This window comes from Cibotium barometz, chromosome 53, assembly GCF_041138505.1.
Source record: "Cibotium barometz isolate CiBa-2024 chromosome 53, ASM4113850v1, whole genome shotgun sequence".
In the NCBI taxonomy this organism is placed as follows: domain Eukaryota; kingdom Viridiplantae; phylum Streptophyta; class Polypodiopsida; order Cyatheales; family Cibotiaceae; genus Cibotium; species Cibotium barometz.
Genome location: NC_141098.1, coordinates 20,340,789 through 20,354,164, shown reverse-complemented (window position 1 = coordinate 20,354,164; position 13,376 = coordinate 20,340,789). Strand labels below are relative to the sequence as shown.

At 42.1% G+C, this 13,376-nt stretch overlaps 1 pseudogene; it reads right to left on the bottom strand.

Annotated features, from left to right (window-relative positions):
* Positions 1-242: 242 nt before the first annotated feature.
* LOC147608382 (uncharacterized) lies at positions 243-11,454 on the bottom strand (annotated as a pseudogene).
* Positions 11,455-13,376: the final 1,922 nt, after the last annotated feature.

Genomic DNA, 13,376 nt, shown 5'->3' with positions numbered 1-13,376 from the left:
TCAGATCTGTACTCCAGATGTGACCGTGTCAAATAGCCACAGCTTAGTGCGTGGCTCTTGAAACTGCACCTGTGAGCACATCCTCTCTAGACCTCCTAGTGCTGCATATCCTCTAGTCAATTTGGCCTCTGCTGCCCCCCTCATGGAAAATGTGGGCCCAGTGAATACCACTTCAAGATATATATGTGTAGGAGTCAACATACTCCACTGTCTCCTGTCCATATGTGAATAGGCGTCGATCTCTAGACCCATTGAGTTGTAGTGTTAAACACCATAACCTTGGTCTTACCAAGGTTAACTGAGAGCCCACTGTCCTGTGCATAAGCATGTAAAGTATCCAAGTGCCTCTGCATACCCTCTAGTGAGTCTGCTATAAGCACAATATCATCAGCATATAAGAGCAGAGGTATCCAAGTGCCAGCCAACTGGGCTCCTTTGTCCCCTCGTGTCCCAATATAATCAGAGATCTCATCAATGTATAGTCCAAATAGAGTCGGAGAGAGCGGGCAGCCATGTTTCACCCCTATAGTGGAGTGTACTGGCTGGGAGAGACCCTCTGAAGTCCGCACCTGCCCAACTACTGTCTCATAAAGTGCCATAATACCCCAAATGAGCTCACATGGAACCCCCAAGTCTTGCAGCCTGCGCACTGTGTCAAAGGCCTTGCGAAAATCCACAAAGCCACAGTAGATCCTCCTCCCATGTGCTCTGCCCAACTCAATGATAGCCCTGAGGGTAAAGATATGATCCAAAATAGAGAATCTTCTCCTGAAACCGGCCTGTCCCTAAGCTTGGACCCCTTGTCTCTCTGCCCATCTGCTCAACTCATGCTCAAGAGTAGAGGCATATAGCTTGCCCAGCAAGTGACCAATCATAATGGTGCGGTAGTTAGTCGGCAGGCTCGGATCTCCAGACTTGAGTACCGGCACAATCGTGGAAGTACTCCAAGTCCCAGGAAACCCCTCACACATGGCTCTATTAAACATGAGAGCTAGCAAGTCTGCAATCATATCTCTAGCATGTATGAAATGCTCGGCTACAATGCCCTCATGATCTTGTGCCCTCCTTGTATGCAATCTGTTGATGGTCCTCCTCACCATCTCTGTTGTTGTGAAGAAGGTAGAAGTGGGTGGACAAGGCTCTGGAGGGTTCGGTAGTGGTGGCTGCTTTGGTACTGTGTAGAGGGAGGCTGCATACTCGCCCCATGTATCTGGAGAGGTAATGGCCGGAGGCGGGGGGTGCACTCTAAGCAATCTCCAGGCCTCCCCAGAATCCTGACTCAAAAACAACTGATAGATGTCTCTCTCCAGCTGAGCTAAGAATGCTCTCTTCTTCCGTCGAATGAGGGATCGGAAGATGATGCGTGACTGTCTATATGTAGCAACACCTGTGACCACGTCTCTCTGTAGCCGGGCTCTGAGCTCCCTACAGTCATCATCATACCAACTATTCTGGGGCATGCTCCCAAGACGTGGTCGTACTGTGGGCTGCGTGTGCGGGAAGGCCGTCACTGCAGCTGTATGTAAAGCCTCTGTCAGGATCTGTGTGAGCTCTGCTAATGGCCTCTGTGGATCCTCTGCACTCAACAAGCTGTAGATCTCTGCGGTGTATACTCCATCAGTCTCTCTACAGAAGGTATATCTCGGGTGATAGGAGGAATGCCCAACCTGGCGGGTACTGTAGTGGAAATCCACTGTAAAGGAGAGAAGTGCATGATCCACCGTAACTCCGATGGGCCTGAGGCCAATCGCAAAATCCTGGATACTCGGGATGAAGGTTGGCGAGGCTAAAACATAATCCACTGTGTTGGCCCCATGTCTGTGTGGAAAGCAAGTAAAGCCACTGGCAAGTGGATACCTCTCTAGGCCATTTAAAATGGCCAGCCCATGTGCAGTCCCCATCTCCAAGAGGTATCTCCCATATTCAGTACACTCCACCTCATCTTGTGATCTCCAGGTCAAACACATCTCCTCCACATCTCTCTCTCTTAACATCTCCTCCGAAGTGTCAAAGAAGGAGGTCTGGTACTGAGCCGTTCGAGCATTAAAGTCCCCAAGTATGATAACATCTCCCTCCCTAGAGAACTCCCATATGTCCTCATCTAGAATCATATATGGAGATTGTCCCTTGGGCGCTGCATAATGAGATGTGTTGGGTGGAAAGTAACATATAGCAATGTATAGGGGTCTACCCTCATTTGCCCTCACTCTGACCCACATGTACCTCGCGCTCTCATCACGGCGCATAACATGGATGAGTGGTTGAAGCTCCTCTCTAAAAAGAATTGCAACTACTCCGGATCCGCGACCACCATGCTTCGAACGGGCCTCCTGTCTACAAGTCGTCTCCCATCTGTATCCCGCCACTCTCGATAATGTGCTGCCTGGGGCCTGATGTGTCTCTGAGTAGAAGATGATGTCCCTATCTTTGAAGCTGTCCTCAAAGGCCCCCACATCCCATCTCAATGCTCCGTTTGCAGTTCCATACTACAAGTCTCAAATTGGTCTCATAGGTCTCGCACCGTCAGGTGGTGCGTCTCTCTAGTATCACCACTCTGCCTCCTCTGTAAAATGCTAGCTTCCCTTTTTCCCTGGCTGCCCTAATCTCCGGCATGCACTCCCTCATATGTGCTAGCTGTGCCAAGTTGAGGTCATCTCCTAAAAAGATGCCCGTTTTCTTAAGGGCGGAGCGCTTGGCCACGAAATCATTCTTGGCCTCCAAGGTGGGAAAGCGTAAAATGAGAGCTCTCTCCTTCGAGCTTTCTCCTCCATTCTTAGAGAGAGAGAGAGAGAGAGAGGCCCGGCGGGGGGGGGGGGGGGGGGGGGGGGGGGGGGGGAAGGATTCCAAGGCCAGAAGTGGCATTCAGGGCCAATGCAATGCATAGACCATGGGGTTACCTTTGTTCTTTTTTGGACCTCAAGATTTCTCAATCTTGTGTTGGTTTAGATGTAGATATATATGATAGACGTTTACAGTTTGAGTATTCCAGATTAAATATCATAAGAATGTCTCACTTAACTTCTTACATTTCTAAAATAACTAAATATGGTGTTCTCTCTTTTGAGTTCTTCAGATTCTCTCGTATTTGTTCAAACAAGTTTGCTTTTATTGCTCAAGTTTGCCAACTCATCAATTTGTTTGTGCAAAAGGATTATTGCTTTAAAAAGGTTGTAAGCAAAGTTTGTTGTTTTTTGATTTGGAAGTAGATATACCTTTGAGATTTTTGTTTTTGGAATGTTTAAGATTATAAGTAATAAGTTTCACAAAAATGGGGAGCTTAGAAGCCCATTTTCTATTTAGGTCATTTTAGCTCTTGGTTGTTATTTATCATTGCTTCTAGTCTTGCTTAATCATTGCTTTAATAAGGAGGTGATTTGTTTTTGCGAGTCTAGTTGTAAGTGCTAGCCTTCATCATGGTTGAGTCTGTCCTTCACCTTCGGAGAAGTGATAGAAACTCAGCTCGTTGGTCTATGTATAAAAATTGTGTCCTCTTGGTTAGGACAAGTTTTTTTAATATGTACACATGCACCTACTTTACGGCACTGATGATGAGAGTAGGGAAGTCGTAGCACCTAGTCCATGCTATGCATGATGAAGTTGATCTTATAATAAACTAGTCGTGTCCATGCTATGCATGATGAAGTTTGTAGGGAAGTCATAGCACCTAGTCCATGCTATGCATGATGAAGTTGATCTTATACTTCATGATTGGACAATCTTTGAGGTAAACTTCACACTTTGTGTATTCTTGTATTTACTTGTTTTGTTTTAGTGAATTAGTCATTTAAAGTTTGTTTTGTTAATTAGTCATTAAAAATTTGTTGAGCTTGTTTGTTAGAAATTCTTTTGTTGAGGTCCAAAAAAGAATTTGTGTGTGTATGTGGGTGTCGGTGATTTAGTTATATATTTGTCTATTTTTGCAAGTTATTATTATTATTATTATTATTATTATTTCTCGAGTCTCTATTAAGCTTTTTTTTAAATTTTTTTTTTGATGATTATCTTCTTTCTTTTAAAATTATTTGTAAGTTCAGATTCATCTGGCCTTATGACGGTATATACCTTTTTGACCATTGTCTATCCTTATATTATGAGGTTGAGGCTTGTTGTAGTTAATGTAGTTCTTGGTGTGGGAAAGTCTGAGGAGCGCTTTTTCTCTTGAAGGCTTGCAAGTATAGGGTAAGTATTACCCATTCACATGCCTTCCACTCTCGAAGTAGACAAAATGCAGCAGATTTATGAGAGTTGAAACATGGTATTTTCTTCTCCACTCCTAAAGGCTTTTATGGTAGGTACCCCCCATTGGTTTAGATTTCCTTACTTGAGATCATCCTTTGTATGATTTGAGGCTTTTATGGTAGGAAACTCCATTGGTGCAATGTTATTTCACTCCCTTGGCTTTGAAAGGAGTTTTCACAATCCAGTGCTTGGAAATTCTTGTGAGCACTTGCCATTTGTAAACTCAAGCTGTCTTATTGACAATGAAACTATCTCGTGGGACCCATCTTGCTTCCCATTGTTGAGATTAACCCCCCTTCACAGAATGGGGTACATGTAGTTGGGAGCAAGTAGCGTTAACTAGAAGAAAATTCCTAGCAATTGAGTTGAGATCACACTTTTAACGTCATAGGCAATCCATTCGACCACGTTCATATGGTGGCATTGAAGTGTTAAGAATGGGAGTTGAACTCAAAATCTCTTATTGTATAAAGGTGCGATGCCGAGAGAGAGAGAGAGAGAGAGAGAGAGAGAGAGAGTTGTTATTGTCTTTGGGGGCTTGGAATGGCTCATAACATTTCTTTATCGTGCTGTTGTCCAAGGGTGTCTAGCAGTAGCTAGGCATTTGAATGTCATGATCGAGAAACTCTTATGGTTATAGGTTCTCTCCGTGTCCCTTGGTTTGGTGCCCGTGTAACTCAAATCGTGATTTCGTTCTCATGCTTAGCACCTTTGGGAAAAATACTTAAGGAGTGTCACAACTCCTTTGTCCCTTGATGATGAGTAAGTCTCTTGTTTCTATATCCCATGCAAAAAGAGTGCCCCTCATACTTTGATGCAATAGTTACAATCATCTCTACTCTCATAGTGCGTTGTGCATTGAATATGATTTTCCACTCATTGTGTGCAATGCTGTTGAGACTTCCACTTCTTCCATCTTTTGTACTTCTCGTTGGATCCTTCTATTAAGACCAACGATAGAGTATCGTCTCTTGGCCTTTGGGATTGTGGTCTCTTGCAAATCAGCCTCTTACCTTATCCTTCTTTTTTTGTTCTAGTTCTCTTAGTTGGAGACCACGGTGGTCCAGGTTGGAACCTATAGTGATAAAGGCAAGTCGTAAAATATCACATTCTTTCATGCTAACTGACAAATTCTTTTACTAATTGCAAGCCATATCTTCCAAACACATTGGAAAGTTTGTTATATGATTTTTTTTTCCTATTTAAGTTCTATGTTGAATTCATCTTTACAGCATATGGATTTAAACTATTGTAGGACATTTGTATTTCTCTGTGTACTTTGCAAAATCCAGTGGTTCAGTGTAAATCAAGCCATTAGGACTTCTTATGTTATCCTCTTGCGACCACCCTCATGGGTAACTGGATGCCTCCCCTTGGGATCCGAAGGGATTTCTCCTCTAAACCCAAGGCCAACAAATTGGGTCAAATTATTGTTATTTCCTAAGCAATAGAATGAAAGTATCTAAGTCCTAAAGCTTAATGCTTCCATCAGGAAACGGGGGAGGAAACTCGAGCTTAGATCCATCCTTGATCGAAACCCTGATCGAGCCACCACCCTACACACACTCAGTCCCTAGGAGTGAATTTAATTTATTTCCTTAATTTTTATTCACAAGTCAATAACCATTTGAGAACAAACATCACCAGTTAGTTTCTTCTTGAATTACTTTCTACACTTGACGTAAGGTCCTCATCGTTGTTGTGCAAGTTCGTTGGCCTGTCTCCATACTGGATTCATCTCTGGATACCTCGGTTGCTTTGATCTAAGTACATCCATGGATCTAATACTCGAATGTACCTTGGGATTTCTGATTCATCGGACTAGGAGTTGTGGGTCATGACCTATCCAAGGTTTGCATCACAAGACTTCGTCGTCCTAGTCACCTAGTGGGGACCCGAGGAGGGGGTTTGGTCAAAGCCCCTCAAACCTTCATCTTTTCCTCACTGAGCTTGTTAGTGGCTTGAATTTGGATTACCATCCTACACATTGAGATTAGTTTCCATCCCTTAGATAGGAGGCCACCCACCCCAAAATTTAGCTTGCAACCATAGAAAGCAATAAATAGAAATCATCATCAACACTGACCATTTGTTTTGTTGTTCCCATGTCTTTACATGTATTCATGTGGCTCCATCCTTGGGATGAGTCTCCAAGAATAGAAATCATTATCAACAAACCATTTCTTTTGTTGTTCCCACGTCTTAGATGTGTTCATGTGGCTCTATCCTTGGGAGAAGAGTCTCCAAGAGGAATTCAATGGGGATTCTTTAAAAAGATCGTTAGATTCCTTAATAGTACAAGTGCTCCTTAGTAAAACCCCTAGAAGAAATTTTTTGATTTAGATTAGGTTACATCCTTGGGGACCTACAAGTAATACATATGTCTAGGTCTTGCCATTTACGTAAATCTAATCCGTAGGGATCTAAGTCCTAAAGCTTATACATCTATATAAACATTTACATACTTAGATTTTGCATGCAAGAGCTTCACACATGCATAAACATTACATGTATGCTTAGATATTGCTAAAACTCACTTCAAGATGATTTTTCTCCTAAGCAAGAAAAAGGTAGGCCAAAAGCATGGCAAAGTTAGATAACACCCTTGAATCTAGAATGGCCTACCACACTCCCTCATGCTTATTACAATTAAGAATTGTTGGGAAAAATCATGGGATTATAAATTCCCATGTCCCTTTTTGTAAGGCTTCCTTGCCCTACTAGAAAAATTCTACCATATAAAAGAAATAGCTCATTACAAGTGCACATATACACATGCATCAACATCACTCACACAAACATTTCTTAAATTGCCATCGCCTTAATAAGTATGCACATGCATTGGGAACACTCTCATAATTTACATAACAACTAGCATCACTTGCATTGATATATGTATGCATTAGTTTTCTATGATTTATATATGTATGCATTAGCTTTCTATGATTTATATGCATAGGCATGCCAAAGAAACTAGTCGTCCTTAACTCCTTAGATGAGTAGAATGAAGCTTAAGCTTAATCAAAAGATGAATCTGCTCTAGAGAATTAATTTAATTAGACACTCATGATAATTACAACCTAACTTAGATAATTAGCTACTCATGATAATTACAACCTAACCCTGGTCTCATTTCTCACTCTCATTAGATATTCCAGGAGAAGGGAAAATCATAGCATGGAGAGGTGAAATCTCCATGCCCTTGTACATAGTCATGAAGAACTTAGCTCTTACTTTTACATTATATCAATCTCTTAACAATTTCCTTGCTCTTTATATGATACCTTACATCTCTAATTTGATTCATTAAAAACCATAACCAATACCTTTTTATCTAAAACATGTAAGTACTATACTAGTTTCTTGGCAACCACATATACTATGAAGGTGAGTAATTGTAACCAGTTTTAACCATATGAACAAGATTAATTTATGAAGCCTTTCATCTTCTTGGCCTTTATGAAAGATGGATTAATCATATTCCCTTTCAATAAACTAGACAAGATACACACATATATATCATATGTATAAAACCCTATTGAATTTACCCAACGATTCTAAATCATTGATAATTATAAGCATAAACTTAAGAGTAACTCTAATAAAAGTAAAACATCTAGGAGGACAATTTTGAGCTCTTAGAACAAGATGGGACACTACTTCAAAAACGATTAAATAAACGTCGTGTTACTTGTGGTTTATAAAGGAACGACGACGACCGTCTTTGTAATATTGGTTGGTCATGCTAGTGTTAGCATAATCACCAAGGATTGTTGGGAGGCCTAGGCAAGCACAACACTTGTAGTAGGCACGAGCCTTGTGGTCAAGGTTGCCGATCAAAGCATAACCAAACCATTAGGCATCCTGGAGGATGTAAGGATTAAGACCTTCAAGCTACCACATATTTGTGGTAATGGGTTTTGAGAGAGAAGAGGGTCATACACCATGATCCTTAGAAGACCTAACACGAGAGAAGCAAGGCTGGTTCTGACATTGGGAAACCAATCCCATTTACATACATAAAGGTAACCGATCCTCAAAAATACACAAAGGTAACCGGTCCTTAAAAATACACAAATGTAACCAGTCCTTAAAAAATAAACTTGAAAACAAGGAAGCCTCATTCCATGGGGCAAGGTAGTCTCACCAATGACTTAGACACAACCGCTTAGACTACTTTAGTTGATATTTGTAGAGCATCCAACACATAAGATCACATCACGTTGATTGACATCTGTAGAGCCTATAACAAGACATTGGATGGTGAAGATGAGAACCAAGAATATGAGTCCCTCCTAGAGCCTTCCGAATCCAAGGATGGATTCACATTCTTACAACCATGGACACTCTTCCATAGAAGCTTGGGACAAATCTCACATCCATGTTTGTGCTCAACGCATTCAAGCTAGAACTAGTGGTGGATCCTTCTCGCCTTGTGTTGGAGTTCTCCCAAGAAGACCATCTAGTTGTGTGGCTAGCTTTGGTTGACTAGCCACAACGTTTTGTCTTGGGAGACATGCACATCATTAGGCCACCCACCCCTCACACCTCTCGTAGCACAACCATTACCATGCTAAAGAATTCTCAATCTATAGTCGTTGATTGTTTTGAAAGTGAAATTTTTAATTGGATCTAAACCCGTGTCATGCAAATTTTATGTGACTCTTGCATGTACATTGAAAGTGAGTATCATTCTTAGGAGAGAGTGGATCTCGTCCATGGATTGAATCGCAAAGGACTGTGACGCTTGAGATCCCCTTTGGAATGGCCTTGGTGGATGAGGGCACCCAAACCTATGAACATCCCAAGCCTCATTCTCCACTTACAAACCTCCACGGGCACACCTTCCACCCATTGCCATGCATGCCTATATATTTCACAATAGGCATCACATATTTTTTTCACTCTTGCATCTCATGACACACACACACACACACACCTGCAACCAACCTTGTCAACACCAACCCTACAGGTACATCTCTGGCGGATGGGTGGCAGGCCCATGGTATGACCCATCACCTAGAGAACCCTGAACCTTACAAGTGCTTCCAAGTGCTTCAATGCATATGACCTCTACTTTGGATCCAATTCCACATCACCACAACCTCACCATGTTGTCAAACAAACACCCCATCTCTAGGCATCACACTATGAGATCCGGGTATAATACCCTGTCACGACAAGACGTTGGACCTCCATCTACCCATACTAGATATTTAGGTAGCCATCGTTGTGATTTTAAGCCTTGGATTGCCTTAGGTGTTTTTGTTTGTGATGGGGCCGTGATGATTTATTTGTGTGAAATGTTTGACTACAACCTAGTAAGTCCTAGACATCCTTAGGAGCCATTATGTACACTAAGTTCATAGTCTTTCCCTATTTGATATTAAGCATAGGGTCAGGCCGCTTTAAATGTTTCAACACTGTCTTACAAAAGATAAGTGCATGTTTGCGTGGGTAAGATGGCAAAGCGCCTTATGGTAGGTCGAACAGGTGAAACCATGGTGACCTATGAATGGTTAACATACCCCCCTTCCTAATGGTGATGATTGCATCCATACATCACCCAAGTCGGTGGTGAAGCTACTGTAGGAAGTGGATGGTGTGGATGGTTCAGGATACATGACGATAGAGTTGGTAGTCGAGGTTAATTGGGTAGTTTGGGATAGATCCACAGCCAGATGTAGGGCAAAGTGATCGACAACTTTGGGCATCCTTGATGGCAGGCAACTTATCAAGACGGCATGGAAAGTGATGGGCGATGTAGAGGTTCTTCATGTTGGGTTGTGGAAGTGGTGTGGACCCTTCAACACGAGGTAGTTATTGGTAGAAGCGATCCGCACCCTATGTTTGGCAGAATGAGTGCTAGGCCCCTGAAGCTAGGGAGTAAACTCATAGTGATGACATATGAACTGTGTGGAGAAGGGGTTGCCCGGGTATCTGTATAGGCATGTATACATGGGATGGCCATAACACAACCACATAGGTCCTCATAGTCGGTGCCACCGTCCTCGCGTTGTAGGCTTGACCCACCTCCCACAACCATCTTGGCTCATCTTGGGGCCTGTTTCGGCCTTGTAATGTCAAGGTGTCCAAGAGTAAAGTGTACTACCTTCTCCATGTGCAAACCGTTATGATATAATGGTCGAGTGTAGCATATAGCTAATTTGACACTGTAGCATGTAGCCTATTTGGCAGTGTGCCAAATCTAATCCAGGCTGTCTCTAAACCATTTGGCCTCATTCTCATGTGAATACGCAAATGGGTGTCCGAGTTGCTCAACCATGGCTACTCCTCATAATGGGGGCCATACAAACATGAGCTAACTGGTGCCTCTGGCCCCAATACAATATGAGGGTGGAGCAAAACCCCCCTCAATTTCCAACTGAAGGTGAACTACCATTGTGGTCGGATGCTGAGTTGATGAAGATGTCACTCCATCTAGTCCCTACTAAGAACCTTTGTGATGATATGTTTGCATAGTTCTTTATCGTCGGGCTGTAGACCATCGCGACCCTCCTAAACATGATGAGCTTGCGCACAAAGTGATAACGAATCTCAATGTGTTTCGTGCGAGCATGAAACACATGATTCCAAGCAATGACCATGTTACTCTCGTTGTCACATTGTAGCATTGTAGGTTGCTTCTACACCACTCTCATATCCTGTAGAATCCTCATGATTCCAAGCAATGACCATGTTACTCTCATTGTCACATTGTAGCATTGTAGGTTGCTTCTACACCACTCTCATATACACCACTCTCATATCCTGTAGAATCCTCCTTAGCACATGATGCAGCTTTAAAAAAGGTACTCAGCCTGGGATGTTTCTTGTTAATCTAAGAAATGCATCTCGAACCAAGAGAAAGTTATTGAGTGCTTGGTGTCACAGTCACCCACCCAATTTGAGTCACAAAATTCATCGAGGGTCACTGTCCACAGCATAGGTTATGCCATACTCCTGAGTACCTTGGATGTATCCCAACACCCGCATACTTGCTTTCCAATGATTCTCTCGCAGCTTCTTGGAGAACCTGCTCAAAACACCAACACCAAAACTGATGTCTAGTCTACTATTACACAAGAAGATAAGACTACCACCTTCGTTGGTAAGATGCGTTGGGGTCAAAACCAATAGTGGATGCTCGCTTGACAGAACTTGTCGAACCACAAAGTTTGAGGCGTCTTCGAACAGCTTCAGATCAACCTCCATTGTGGTACCAACTGCCTTGCATTTAGTCATGCCAAATGCATTGAGTATCTCACTTGCATATTTTTGCTGAGAGATAAAAACGTTATTTGGCTTGTGCTAGACCTCAATCCCCAAACAATAATGCACGAGCCCAAGATTTGTCATCTCAAACTCTGTACTAAGCATATGTTATGTTTTTGAAATCTTTTTTTGGTGATTCCTTGTCAAGCTGAGGTTATCTACATAGAGAACAATGATCATATACGTCTCCTATTCACAAATACATACAAATTTTCATCTGCCGAAGGGCTGCATAAGAGACCAATACTCATAAAAGTAAGCATCAATTCTTTGGTACCATGCTCATGGGGCCTGTTTTAGCTCATAGAGTGCCTTCCGTAACCTGCAAAATTTGCTTTGAAAATCGAAAACCACGAACCCAAGTGGCTATTCCACGTATACCTCTTTCTCGAAGTTTTTATTGAGGAAAGCAAATTTTACATCCATATGGAGAATATGCCATCCTCCTTGCACTACCAATGCAAGAACGGTGCAGATAGTGGTTAACCTGGCTATAGGAGCAAAAGTTAAAACATTCTACTTGTGTAAAGCCTTTAGCGACCAATTGTGCCTTGTAGGTTTTCCAAGTACCATAAGATCTATATTTTTTATTGTAAACCCACTTAGTGCCAATTACCTTACGCCTTGGAGGACGATCTACAAGGTCCCAAGTGTGGTTTTTCGGGATGAGGAACCTCCAAGTACAATTATACTTATCTTTCTATATAGATTAGCATGTACAAGCTAAACATGAGCCTTGGCCCTAAAACTGGTCTCTTGTGAAAAGGATTTCTAGTGCTGCTTACCCATCATGCAAGCTTCATATACATCCAAATTGCTCAACTAGCTCACTTTTGTGCATCTCTGAAAGAGTCCGCATACTGAGATGCCCATATCTCTCATGGAAAAGTTTGCTGCTACTCAAGTTAGTCTGGATTGCAAACGCCACGAAGGCTCATACAAGTTGTTCCTCTGAATATCCTTTGCAATGATGTTTTCATCTCCATCAAGAATGACTCCACCATTCTTGTCGAAGTGAACCCGCAAGTAACAGTCCGTGATAGAATGAGACAGAAAGGAGTTTCTCTTCATATCTGAAACCCAAAGAACATTTGAAAGAATTTTTATACGACAATCCTCTTTATACATAAGTGAAATAGTACCTGAACCTTTTATTGGGCACTTTGTATCGTTCCCACTATCGCCAACCATGATGTCATCTTCCACTGGCTGCAGCATGATTGGATTCTTCCTTGTTCTTTAGAGTGCCATTCTTGTTCTTTGCTTGCTTTTTCTTGCATTATTCTTTGGCTAGGTGCCCTTTCTTGTTATAGTAAAAGCATTTAACCTTTTTTTTTTAATTTGAAGAGTTAGAATCCTTACCCTTCTTCTTTGTGTTTGCAGAGAAAGCCTGGTCCCTACAATTGTGACTCTACATTCTCATCTCCTCATCCTGAAGCAATGAGGTGAACTTCTCGAACGTGAGAGAAGTAGGCCTGACACCAACATTCAAAGATGTAACAAAACTATCATATTTAGGTAGGAATACCCTTAGACAATGATGAGCGAGATCGAGGGAGAGCACACTTATGCCAGTTACAGCCATGTGGTCACGAAGATCTTTGATTTTTGGTGAGAAAAACCTCTACCATTTCACTTCATTCAGCTTCTCTTGTTAAAGTTGATTTTCAAGATTCTGAATCCTTTGCAAAACAAGCTATGGAGACGACACGCTGAACCATGTTCACAACACACTATGTTTCACACTTGTGGATGATGTCATAGAGAGCATCTGAATTCATCTCCAAGCTTGGATAAGATCGACATCAAGCGGTATATGATTGCCATCTATATCCCTTGTCAATGGGGTGGCAAGTGAACAT